The 13,435-nt window shown below is 42.9% G+C and overlaps 1 pseudogene across 1 annotated transcript in view; it reads right to left on the bottom strand.

Moving 5' to 3' along the window:
• Nucleotides 1–223: 223 nt before the first annotated feature.
• The window catches only part of LOC147417100 (G-type lectin S-receptor-like serine/threonine-protein kinase SD2-5), a 57,343-nt pseudogene continuing 44,131 nt past the window's right edge, over nucleotides 224–13,435 (bottom strand). The window contains exon 8 of the transcript XR_015187428.1: nucleotides 224–876. The product of XR_015187428.1 is annotated as a G-type lectin S-receptor-like serine/threonine-protein kinase SD2-5 (transcript). The remainder of the gene's footprint in view (nucleotides 877–13,435) is intronic.

Here is a 13,435-nt window from a genome sequence, read left to right as displayed (position 1 = left end):
ACCATTCCTCGGTGTCCAACACTAATTTCAATCAATTACTTGCTTGTCGAGGCAAACAATATTTCTAAGATTGTGCCTTAGTGAAGCCAATATCACAACTCACTCTTGAGGTTGATAGTTGAGATTATTTGCTTCACTAGGCCCAATCTTTTTGAAATATTTTTGCTCTACAAGCAAGTAGATTGATTGAATGTAGGTTTTGGACACCGAGGAATGGTTTCTTCTGCCTTGCAGCACAATGTGCAGATGAGGGTACAATGATAGGAAGGAGCCACAAGTTAGGCGATGCTCTCGAGCACGGATTAGTGCAACTATATCTTAAAACTGTGACACAGCCTGAAACAATAGAGTTGCCTCACTAAGCTGAAAACAGAGTAGGTACCAAACCGGAGGCAAATTACAACTAAGCCTTGCTTGTGAGCATGCATGAGGCTTAGTTACTCAACATGTAACTCGTATCTACGCCTCAAGTGAGCATTCACCTTAGCTATGAGCACTTGATCAAAAGTTTTGATTCAAGTGCTAGAATCACCTCCGTGGCCATCAATATAAGTACACTTACCGCAATGGTACTCCTGGATTTTGTTGGAGAGAATGGAACCCACTACACTTTCACCTTGAGGAAAGAATGAAGCACATGTTTAACCATTACTGAAGTCTTCCTTCCAAGTCCAATGAATAACTCATGTCGCACCCACTAGACTGCAACAAAGATGGTGAATAATTTGAAAAATTGGCGACGTCCTTGAAAGGCCGAGGAGGATTTTTAGGCACCTCGATGGATCCTTCAAGATATTGCACGACCCGACTCATGCTTGGCCTTAGGAAGGGGTCTTCTTGGATGCACCACATGGCCACAAGAAGGAGATCTTGTACCTGGAACATTAATCCAAAGATGGTAATAATCTTCAAGGTAATAGCAACATAACAATCAAGTTTGAATGGTGCACTTCCTTTCAGCAAAACTTCTTCTTTAAACGAAAAATTAAACCACAAAAGAACGTGATCTCCTTGTCATTTCATGTCCCCCACCCCCCCCTCTCTCTGCGCACGGCGTGTGTTTCAGCACGAAGCTGCCACTAGCTTTCTGCTGCGCCCTGCTGTAAGCTTGTCGTTTGTAGATAAGTCCCTTCCATGTTACTTCCTTTCTTTTAGGCTTTCTTTGTTTTAGAAAGCCAACGTGAACCTTTACCTTGTTTCATACGCAGAATAATTAAGTATGGTCACATATGAAATTGGTTTTCATACCCGTGCCTCAAAAAAAAAGGTGAAGAGACGCTAAGGCTTGCTAAGTTAAGGGGGGATGGGATTTATAGAGAGTAAGTTTAAATAAGTGCTTACAATCACATGGATTTTTTTGGTGAAAATAATATTCATATACATATATAACATAATCACAAATGGTTTATATATAAGGAAAGGTCCCACTTAAATAATAAGATGAAAGGTGCACATTACACATTATCATTTAATATATATATATATATATTATATATATATATATATATATATAATAATTATTTATTATATATCAGTTTATATATTAGAAAAAGCTCCACAAATAATAAGGTGAAAAGTGTACATTGCACATTCTCATTTGGAAATTAAAAAAAAAAAACGTAAAAAGTAAAATAAAAAACACATTGAAAAACTAAAACAAACGAATATTTTAACGTCTTCATGAAAAGGAAAATTTAATAAGCATAGAGAATAATAAAACCATTTAATAAAATGAATCTTTTGTGAAGAAACACTTTACATCATGTATAAAATTTCTATGAATATAATTTTTTCTCCTTTGTTCTCTAAAACCTTTTTCAGCATACTAAAAAAATGATGCAATTTTGGGAAATAGCATTTGAAAGGACATGACTTGGGAGTGTTTGGTTGTATGCTTGAAAAATACTGTTGTTGGAACTCCCAGCCCATACCTAGATGGTTATACGGGAGGAGTATTAAAGAAGTCAAAGCAGTGGTTACTCTTAGCACCTCCAAACGACGCATGCTGCGGTTTGGGTGGCGTTTGGTTGTAAAAGGCCTTTATATCTCCCAGCCCGGACCTTTTTACATTATGCGGGAGGAGTGATGAGGGAGTCGTGAATATCTCCCGGCCCGAACTTTGTTAAGTTATGCGGGAGAAGTGTTCGTTGGCGACTTTATGTTTCTATGTCTTGTAACATGCACATGTGAGCATTTCTGTTGCATTGTGATGTGCCAACCATTGAATATTCCTAATTGGATGATATTTCCTAGCTATGTAATTTTAGTGCATCAAGACACTCGTGGAAAATCAGTGCGGTCTGGGTGTGTGTGATGGTAATTTTCAGAATATCAAGAGTTCCGATCTGGACGAAAGTAGAAGCCAACTCCTTGATCAAAAGAGCCGAAAGGAGAGGCCAACTCCTTGATCCAAAGAGCCAAAAGGAGAAGCTAACTCCTTAACAAAAGAGCAAACTAATTGTCTCTCGAAATGTCCCTCGGAATGACCCTCGGAAATTTTTGAGCTAACTTGAGTTGTTTTGCAGATATGGTGCAATCCGGACGATTACTTTCTTTCAAGAAGGGGGGATGTCACAAATTGCTGACGTGTCAAGCCCTGAAGAATGGAGCCAACTTGCGGATCACGGCCAAAGGCCCTAAACCCTAAGAAAAACAAGCAACAATAGAAGAAAGAAGTCCTACCAACTTAAGGGGACTCCGTCCGATGGGGCCCTAGTGACATAAAGGAATTAAAATAAAGCAGAACCCACCCACACATACACGTGTAGCTGATGACGTGGCAGCAGTACGGACACTCCGAAAATTACGTTGACAGTGCTGGCGTGGCAGGCCGTACGGATTTCCGCGTTTTGTGTTGACTACGGACGTGGCAGTTGTACAGATTTTTGTAAATTCCATTGACAGCTTTTTGGCATTGCTTTTGATCCAAAAGCTTTTGAGTTTGAAGGCTTTTCATGTAAACTGCTTTTCATAGGCCAAGGGCCTTTGAATATGAGGTTAGGGCTCATTCTCTCGCATCCTTCCTGGAGAAGGTGTAGAGTCTGGAGTACCGGCTTGTACTGTGTTGAAAGGGGCACCAGGTTTGGGGCCAATACTTTCTGGGGTGGAATTCTGCCACTCCATGTCGCGTGTTGTCTCTCTATCTCTCTCTCTCAGTTCAATTGTTATTGAAGTGCTAAAAGTTTGTTCAGTTTGTTCTTTTCTATTGGCATGTGGTGCCGTCTTGTGACAAAGGAATTCGCCTCCAAGGAAAGCATAGTTATTCAGCAAGAAGAGGATTCTGAGAGCAGAGTAGGAAAAGAGTCGCAGGGTTGCCATACCCTGAGTTTGGAAGGTGAAATCCAGAGGCGAGAACCTTGATTCTCAAGGATTCGGATTTTCCACGGAATAGGATTCGGCCCTAGGAATGGGAAGTTGAGGCTTCCAGGAACCATCAATTCTTATTCTAGAACGAACGTAATAATACGTTCGGTTCAAGTGCTTGTATAGACTTCTCCTCAGTAATAAAGATACTATTACGGGAGGGGACCAGGCAATCTTCTGGTCCCCAGTACTGTGTCATCTTCTCACTCACTCTCTATCTATCTATCTATTTCTCTCTATATCCTCTGGCTTCAGTATTAAGTGATAAATTCTATTTACCCAAGTATATTTTATAAGATTATGCGCTCCTGTTTGTGACATCTCCCCTTTCAATGTCATGTACATGTCATCACGCATACTGAGCATCTCTATGTCCAGCTTTTCCTTATATATGTATACATAGCAATTCTATAATTCTCCACAGATGCATACACACCTATTTCTCAATGTCTCCCTCATAAGGTTCAACTCCGTCTTAATCATCACCTGTACCTTAGGCCATCCTTTACCCTGGATAGTTTTCCGGCTCTAAGAGAACCGGCGACAATGTGTTGTCTCGACTTTTTCGCGTAAATGTAACCTTTGCTTTGGGCGGGGTTTGACATGCATCTGGATCTCCGGTATTGTCTGGTAGGGTCCATCATCTGTGATATGTGCCAATCAAACTCTAGGCCTATGCGAGCAAGTACGCCTGATGCCGACACACAAGCGGCCTCCCAAACCAAGTTCCCCCCTTGCTTGCAGTAACCAAGCACCCCCCTGTTTGCTTTATTTGTAGCTTGTCAAAACAATCTATGGCCTGGATAGAGAATCTGGACCTTACGATTGGAGCAGCCTTTGTCGCGCACGAATGTGGAACCTTACACAAACCATCTAAGATGGGGCAGTGGAGATGTTGCTATCGCTGGCAGCTACGCAGATGTAGGATGTATCTATGTTGAAATTATTTCAGCAGCTTAGGCCTCTGGCGCGATCTGTTTTTGCCAATTTCTGTGTTGCGTTCTGTCCACAACGAAGGCTCTTGGCTGCATGCAGGGCTGCACTCTGCGCCCCCTGTTACATACGGTTGTGGTGGTACCCTCTTCTGCTCAGTTCGTCGAAATGCCTGATGTGAACTTGTGTGTGTGTGTGTGGGGGGGGGGGGGGGGGGGGGGATGCTATATTAACGTCTTCAGAAGGCCAAAATGACCTATGAGACCACAAAGTTACAACAAGTACAATGTCTCGGTAAAAAAGAGTGGGGTGCTGGAAAAATTATCAAAAATCCCTACCTACTAGATGGTGATTGGTGGGGGGGGGGCTCATACAAAGGTTGATACAGGGCTGAGACAGAAGTGATACAAGGGCATATACAAGAGTGAGCATGATATTCAATCCTCATCAGGATCACAGTAAGTCCATCATCGGTCGCTGGCGGATCTCATCAATCGCCTCCATGGTCAATAGTATGTTCGGGCTTCGTGCATATCGGGCCGAATCTTACCCGAATCTGCTGATGTAGTCTCCGCTGCTGTTGTGTAGTCCTCCTCAGCCGTGGGCGCCTGGATCTCCGAGCTCAGTCGCTTGGTCGATCAGCGTGCCTCTAGTGTGAGGAGAGTATGAGCTCTGTTGTGGTCGCTGCACCTCCGGCTGCACGATATCTTCTCTATAGAAGAAGTCTGTGATCCGTCCCTGAAACTGCTAGCCTCTCTCTCAGCAAGCTCTCTCTGTGTCTTCGTAGCTCTAGCAAGAACAATCCCAGACATCTTGGTCCTCCCCATGACTCTAGAAAGCGGTCCAAAACCCTCTCTGAACAAGCAATGGAAACTGGGCAATGGCATACATAGTGCAACTCTGTCTCAGCCTCCGTATGACATAGGGGACATGTCTGGCCTCTGTTGACACTCAGATGTATCTGCCAATCTCCACCCGAAGCTGGTGCGAAGGTGTGCATATCTGGTCAATAGCACGCCGTATCCTGTGAGATAAGTGGGTGTCCATGTACCTGGGCCTCACCACCAAACCATCCTCAGTGAGCTGGAGAAGATGCTCCCTATAGAAAGCCATCTTCGTGCCCAATTCTTGTGTCGGCTGAATCCAAGTCCTCCTGATATCCAGCTGAGTTATGTCTTGGCGAATGAGCCTGGTGATCTCGGACTATGTAAGAGTCAGAGAGGGGGCATCCAATGAGTACTGGAAGGGGGATAGTCTGTCCATGTAATCCATGTAGCTCAAACCATGATGTCATCTCTCCATACCAGCATGTCATGTCTCCCTGCAAAGCTAATTCTCGAGAGGACTCAAGTGCTAAGCGGGTATATATATCTTTGGGAAGGTCCCACAAACGGTGTATAAAGGAGACTGATCTCGTAAGCGCCTCAACCGCTATGGGGGGGGGCAGCTAGCTTTGCTCGAATAATGTCATGGCTCGAATAATGTCATGTGGTACTGAAGCCTTGGCTCTAATAAGCCATGCAGTCATAGAGACCAGAGGCTTCTCCATACCTCCCTATCCATTAGTGCAACCTTTCCTCCCGTGGTGGTCCCGGTGATGAGCGTGTGGCGGTGTGTGCAAGTGATGGAGCACGCGAAGATGTGCAGTGTGTGTGCAGAGAGGGGTGGCGAAAGCCAGCAGGAGCGGAAGCGCTCGCAGAACGAAGAGGGAGAGAGAGAAAGCTCACGTTTTTGGGGAAAACTCAATACCTGAGTTTTGGGTTTTCCCACTTTTATTATAAGTGACCTTTAAAAAATGTGTCCACGTTCAATATGAATCTGAACAAAGTATAAAAAATGTACAAAAAGGGGTTATTTAGGCCTTTAACGCAACAACCTCCCACTTAAAGGCTTAAATGACGCCTTTAAGTTAACCAACTCCCACCAGCTGTATGCAATGCTCATGTTGAGCCTTAGCAAGACTCTTGGTGAGAACATCTGCACGGTTATCCTATGTATGGATCTTAGTCAAGTTGACTAGACCATCCTCCAATACCTATCGTATGAAGTGGTACCGCACATCTATGTGTTTGGTACGTGCATGAAACATGGCATTTTTGGCTAAAAAGACAGCACTCTAGCTATCACAACCCCGGGTGTATGAGCAGGCATGCCAAAGTTCTTTTACAAGTCTGCCCAACCAAATGGCCTCTTTTGAAGCCTCTGTGGCTGAAATATATTCAGCCTCAGTAGTACTCAATGCCACAATTTTCTGTAACCTAGAACACAAAGAGACTGCACCACCAGCAATGGAAAATACATATCCACTTGTAGATTTCCTGGTATCCATGTCACCTGCCATGTCTGCATCACAATATCCCTGCAACTTTAAGTCACTTTTGCCATAACAGATACACTTTGATTGTGTACCTTTCAAATATCTCAGAATGCATTTGACAGCTTCCCAATGCGCTTTGCTAGGATTCAACATGTATCGACTAACAATTCCCACTGCATAAGCAATGTCGGGACGAGTGGCAACCATAGCATACATAAGAGAACCACAAGCTGATGCATAAGGGATTCCCTTCATTGCTTTCAATGTTACCTCATCCTTTGGGCAATCTGCTTTGCTAAGCTTAGTGTATGGAGGTAAAGGTACTCCAAGAGGCTTAGCATCAGCCATATTAAACCTATCAAGTACTTTTGCAATGTACCTTTCTTGAGATAAAAACAACAATTTTAGCTTTCTATCTCTTTTAATACGCATGCCCAAAATATGTTCTGCATCACCCAAATCCTTCATAGCAAATGTTGCATTTAGCTTACGTTTCAGAGCATCAAGACTAGTCTTATGTTTCCCGGCAGGCAGCATGTCATCAACATAGAGAACAAGTATGATGGGACTACCATCTTCATCCCTTTTCGTATACAAACAATGATCTGCATGGTTGCGTTTAAAGCCTTGAGACAGCATAAAAGTGTCAAACTTCTTATACCACTGCCGTGATGATTGTCTCAAACCATACAAAGCCCTTTTCAGTTAGCATACAAGTTTCTCACGTATAGGAACTACAAAACCTTCAGGTTGTTTTATGTATATGTCCTCTTCAATGTCACCGTGCAAAAACGCTGTCTTTACATCCATTTGATTCAATTCCAAATCAAGCACTGCAACGAGAGCAATAAGGACACGTAAAGTTGTAAGCTTTACAACGAGAGAAAAGATTTCTTGAAAATCAATTCCTTCTTTCTGTGCATATCCTTTTGCAACCAATCTTGCCTTGTACTTGGGTTTTTCATCCACAATCTTAATCTTGTATACCCATTTGTTAGGAAGAGCCTTTCTCCCTTTAGGCAATGGCACAAGATCCCAAGTATCATTTGCATACAAGGATTTCATTTCCTCTTGCATTGCAAGCTCCCACTTACTGCTTGACTCACATGTCTTTGCCTCTTTATACGTAAGAGGCTCTCCCTCATCTGTCAACATAACATGGTGTAAAGAGGGCTCAAAGCACTATATCAACCTTCTGACACGAGTAGACCTGCGTACCCAATGTTCTACATTCTCGAGCACACGTTCTACATCAGGAGGCAACTCATTTTCAGCATGCTCATGCTGCTGAAAATCATTTTCAGCCATGACAGGTGGCTGTCCATCCTCATTTGGAGCAGCTAAATCATGTCCTACCTCTTCTGGCTCAAGGTTAACCGGCTGATTATCAATTTCAGCTTGCGTTGACGCATCCTGAGGCTCTTTTTCAACGTCAATAGGTGGCAAGAGAGACTGAAATTCGACCGATTTCTTGTCAATTTCAGAAGATGTAGCATTTTTCAGCAATTTAGCCTTATTGAACACTACATCTCGGCTGCGTACTACCCTCTTAAACTGAGGCAACCATATCCTCTACCCCATTTCACCCTCTTCCCCATAACCTAAGAAGAGTCCTTGGATAGACTTGGCATCTAGCTTTGTCCTCATGTCATTACGAACATGGACAAAAGCCTCGTAGCCAAACACTCTCAAATGATCATAAGAGGCAGGTTTGCCAGACCAAACCTCCTCTGGAATGTCATTTTTTAGGGTACTGTTAGGAGAGCGATTGCATACATGAACTGCAGTTTTCAAAGCCTCTCCCCAAAACCCATGAGGGAGATTAGCCGTGGACAACATGCAACGCACTCTCTCACATAAAGTACAGTTATACCTCTCAGCCACACCATTAGAAGATGGATGATAAGGGGCTGTCAACTCCCTTTTAATCCCATATTCTTCGCAATAATGCTGAAATTCAGCAGACGTGTACTCCGCCCCATTGTCAGATCTCAGACATTGAAGCTTACTACCCTTTTGCGTGGTCACAAAAGCATGAAACCTCTTAAATGCATTAAATGTCTCACTCTTATTCTTTAACAAATATGCCCAGCCTTTCCTAGTGCAATCATCAATGAATGTAACAAAGTATGATGCACCACCAAAAGACTTAACAGGCATTCAACATACATCGGAGTGAATTAAATCAAGAGCATTAGCTTTGCGCGAGACACCAGAATAATAAGAAGACTTCCTTTGTTTACCATACAAACAGTCACTACAAAAATCTAACTTGGTGCCCTTTACATCAACCCTCTTCAAAGAGGAGAGCACACTAAGTCCCTTCTGGCTCATATGGCCAAGTTTTTTGTGCCACAACTCAAAATGAGAAGCAACTTTGGCCACTGCAAGAAACCTGTCAGGCAAAGCTTTGCCATGTAAATAGTACAATGTACCACTCCTGCATCCCTTGACAATGAGCATTGATCCCTTAAGCAACTTCCATGAACCCCAGCCAAAATGGTTGTATAACCCTGTGCATCCATCTGGCCAACAGACAATAGACTCTTGTTGATGCCTGGTACATACCTTACATCTTTAAGCATAAACTCTTGGCCATTGTTTAATGCCAAGCGCACAGTGCCCATTCCTTCAATGTCAGAAGCATGGTTATACCCAAGGTAAACCTTGCCATACTTGCCTGCATGATAAGAAGCAAAACACTCCACAGATGGAGTCACATGAAATGAGGCACCCGAATCTACTATCCAAGACTGTGTAAGGCCATCATTTGCACTTAGCAATGCATCAACCACATCTCTACGTGAGATAAGCATGTCTTCTCCATTTGCTACAACAAAATCTGAGGGGCATGAAGCTGCAACCAAGATCTCCTCACTGTCGGATAACTCTATGATAACCACACTAGAGGATACATTGACATTCTCCGAATCCTTGGAGGAGGTACCTGCTGATTTTTCCCCTTTCTTATCCTCTGTCTTCTTCTTCTCCTGTGATTCCTTCTTTCTTTCTTGCTCTTTCTTGAAATACCTGCAATCTGGCTTCTTATGGCCTTTTCTGCCACACTGATAACAAGTCACATCCTTATCCCTAGACTTGCTTTTGCTCTTGTTTTGAGTCTTGGTACCTGTATTTTGCTTCTGACTTCTGCCTCTCGCATTGTAAGCAGAACTGCCACCTTCCCCACCACTAGACTTGCGTCTAATTTCCTCATTTAAGATGGAGCCTTGGACTCCATCATATGTGAGGTTGGGGCTATTACTCAAAGAAACCACAAGCGTTTCCCAAGAGTCTGGCAAAGTCATCAACAAAAATATGGCTTTCAACAGGTTGAAGCCCAGTATCCTGTAGCTGACTCATAACACTGGTGAAAGCACTTAAGTGCTCAGAAGCCGACTTGGCTTTGTCAAGCATCATGTTCACCAGTTTGTGCATCAAATGCACCTGATTCACAGGGGTGGGGTGGCATTCTGATAAGTGGCCTTTAACTTATGCCAAATTGCATGTGCACTGTCCAAGCCCTTTATGTCCACCAGAATGTCATCGGTCACACCCATTTTGAGGTAGGCCTTTGCCCTCTTGTTGAGCTTGGCCTAATCCTCATCCGGCATATCCTCAGGCTTTACAGCCAAAAGGGCGTCCTCACAATCCTTGAGGAACAAAATCCCCTGCATCCTGTTCTGCCATAGGTCGAAACCTGTATCGTCAAATCGCTTGATTTCCATCAAGCTCTTGGCATCAGACGACGAGGAAGTAGAGGCCATTTGCACGGATAAATATGCAGTAGAAAGTGTCTACACAAAATCTGAAAATTTCTAGTAATCACAATGTACAGCATGTTGCATACAATGTGCTGAAAATTTCAGCAATTAACAAGTATCCCCAATGCGTACTTGCATAAACCCACAAAAGACGTATATAAACCTCAATTTAGTGAGTTTTGGGTTTTCCCACTTTCATTATAAGTGACCTTTAAAAAATGTTGAACCTGGACAAAGTATAAAAATGTACAAAAAGGGGTTATTTAGGCCTTTAACCCAACAACCTCCCACTTAAAGGCATAAATGACGCCTTTAAGTTAACCAACTCCCACCAGCTGTATGCAATGCTCATGTTGAGCCTTAGCAAGACTCTTGGTGAGAACATCTACAGGGTTATCTTGTGTATGGATCTTAGTCAAGCTGACTAGACCATCCTCCAATACCTGTCGTATGAAGTGGTACCGCACATCTATGTGTTTGGTACGTGTATGAAACATGGCATTTTTGGCTAAATAGACAGCACTCTGGCTATCACAACCCAACACGGGTGTATGAGCAGGCATGCCAAGTTCTTTTGCAAGTCTGCCCAATCAAATGGTCTCTTTTGAAGCCTCTGTGGCTGAAATATATTCAGCCTCAGTCGTACTCAATGCCACAATTTTCTGTAACCTAGAACACCAAGAGACTGCACCACTAGCAATGGCAAATACATATCCACTTGTAGATTTCCTGGTATCCATGTCAACTGCCATGTCTGCATCCCAATATCCCTGCAACTTTAAGTCACTTTTGCCATAACAGATACACTTTGATTGTGTACCTTTCAAATATCTCAGAATGCATTTGACAGCTTCCCAATGCGCTTTGCTAGGATTCAACATGTATCGACTAACAATTCCCACTGCATAAGCAATGTCGGGACGAGTGGCAACCATAGCATACATAAGAGAACCACAAGCTGATGCATAAGGGATTCCCTTCATTGCTTTCAATGTTACCTCATCCTTTGGGCAATCTGCTTTGCTAAGCTTAGTGTATGGAGGTAAAGGTACTCCAAGAGGCTTAGCATCAGCCATATTAAATCTATCAAGTACTTTTGCAATGTACCTTTGTTGAGATAAAAACAACAATTTTAGCTTTCTATCTCTTTAAATACGCATGCCCAAAATATGCTCTGCATCACCCAAATCCTTCATAGCAAATGTTGCATTTAGCTTACGTTTCAGAGCATCAAGACTAGTCTTATGTTTCCCGGCAAGCAGCATGTCATTCACATAGAGAACAAGTATGATGGGACTACCATCTTCATCCCTTTTTGTATACAAACAATGATCTGCATGGCTGTGTTTAAAGCCTTGAGACAGCATAAAAGTGTCAAACTTCTTATACCACTGCCGTGATGATTGTCTCAAACCATACAAAGCCCTTTTCAGTTTGCATACAAGTTCCTCACGTGTAGGAACTACAAAACCTTCAGGTTGTTTCATGTATATGTCCTCTTCAATGTCACCGTGCAAAAACGCTGTCTTTACATCCATTTGATTCAATTACAAATCAAGCACCGCAACGAGAGCAAAAAGGACATGTAAAGTTGTAAGCTTTACAACGGGAGAAAAGATTTCTTGAAAATCAATTCCTTCTTTCTGTGCATATCCTTTTGCAACCAATCTTGCCTTGTACTTGGGTTTTTCATCCACAATCTTAATCTTGTATACCCATTTGTTAGGAAGAGCCTTTCTCCCTTTAGGCAATGGCACAAGATCCCAAGTATCATTTGCATACAAGGATTTCATTTCCTCTTGCATTGCAAGCTCCCACTTACTGCTTGACTCACATGTCTTTGCCTCTTTATACGTAAGAGGCTCTCCCTCATCTGTCAACATAACATGGTGTAAAGAGGGCTCAAAGCACTATATCAACCTTCTGACACGAGTAGACCTGCGTACCCAATGTTCTACATTCTCGGGCACACGTTCTACATCAGGAGGCAACTCATTTTCAGCATGCTCATGCTGCTGAAAATCATTTTCAGCCATGACAGGTGGCTGTCCATCCTCATTTGGAGCAGCTAAATCATGTCCTACCTCTTCTGGCTCAAGGTTAACGGCTGATTATCAATTTCAGCTTGCGTTGACGCATCCTGAGGCTCTTTTTCAACGTCAATAGGTGGCAAGAGAGAGACTGAAATTCGACCGATTTCTTGTCAATTTCAGAAGATGTAGCATTTTTCAGCAATTTAGCCTTATTGAACACTACATCTCGGCTGCGTACTACCCTCTTAAACTGAGGCAACCATATCCTCTACCCCATTTCACCCTCTTCCCCATAACCTAAGAAGAGTCCTTGGATAGACTTGGCATCTAGCTTTGTCCTCATGTCATTACGAACATGGACAAAAGCCTCGTAGCCAAACACTCTCAAATGATCATAAGAGGCAGGTTTGCCAGACCAAACCTCCTCTGGAATGTCATTTTTTAGGGTACTGTTAGGAGAGCGATTGCATACATGAACTGCAGTTTTCAAAGCCTCTCCCCAAAACCCATGAGGGAGATTAGCCGTGGACAACATGCAACGCACTCTCTCACATAAAGTACGGTTATACCTCTCAGCCACACCATTAGAAGATGGATTATAAGGAGCTGTCAACTCCCTTTTAATCCCATATTCTTCGCAATAATGCTGAAATTCAGCAGACGTGTACTCCGCCCCATTGTTAGATCTCAAACATTGAAGCTTACTACCCTTTTGCGTGGTCACAAAAGCATGAAACCTCTTAAATGCATTAAATGTCTCACTCTTATTCTTTAACAAATATGCCCAGCCTTTCCTAGTGCAATCATCAATGAATGTAACAAAGTATGATGCACCACCAAAAGACTTAACAGGTATTCAACATACATCGGCGTGAATTAAATCAAGAGCATTAGCTTTGCGCGAGACACCAGAATAATAAGAAGACTTCCTTTGTTTACCATACAAACAGTCACTACAAAAATCTAACTTGGTGCCCTTTACATCAACCCTCTTCAAAGAGGAGAGCACACTAAGTCCCTTCTGGCTC

Source organism: Adiantum capillus-veneris, unplaced genomic scaffold (genome assembly GCF_014529385.1).
Source record: "Adiantum capillus-veneris isolate H3 unplaced genomic scaffold, ASM1452938v2 Hic_scaffold_325, whole genome shotgun sequence".
In the NCBI taxonomy this organism is placed as follows: domain Eukaryota; kingdom Viridiplantae; phylum Streptophyta; class Polypodiopsida; order Polypodiales; family Pteridaceae; genus Adiantum; species Adiantum capillus-veneris.
This window is presented reverse-complemented; position numbering and strand designations above follow the sequence as displayed.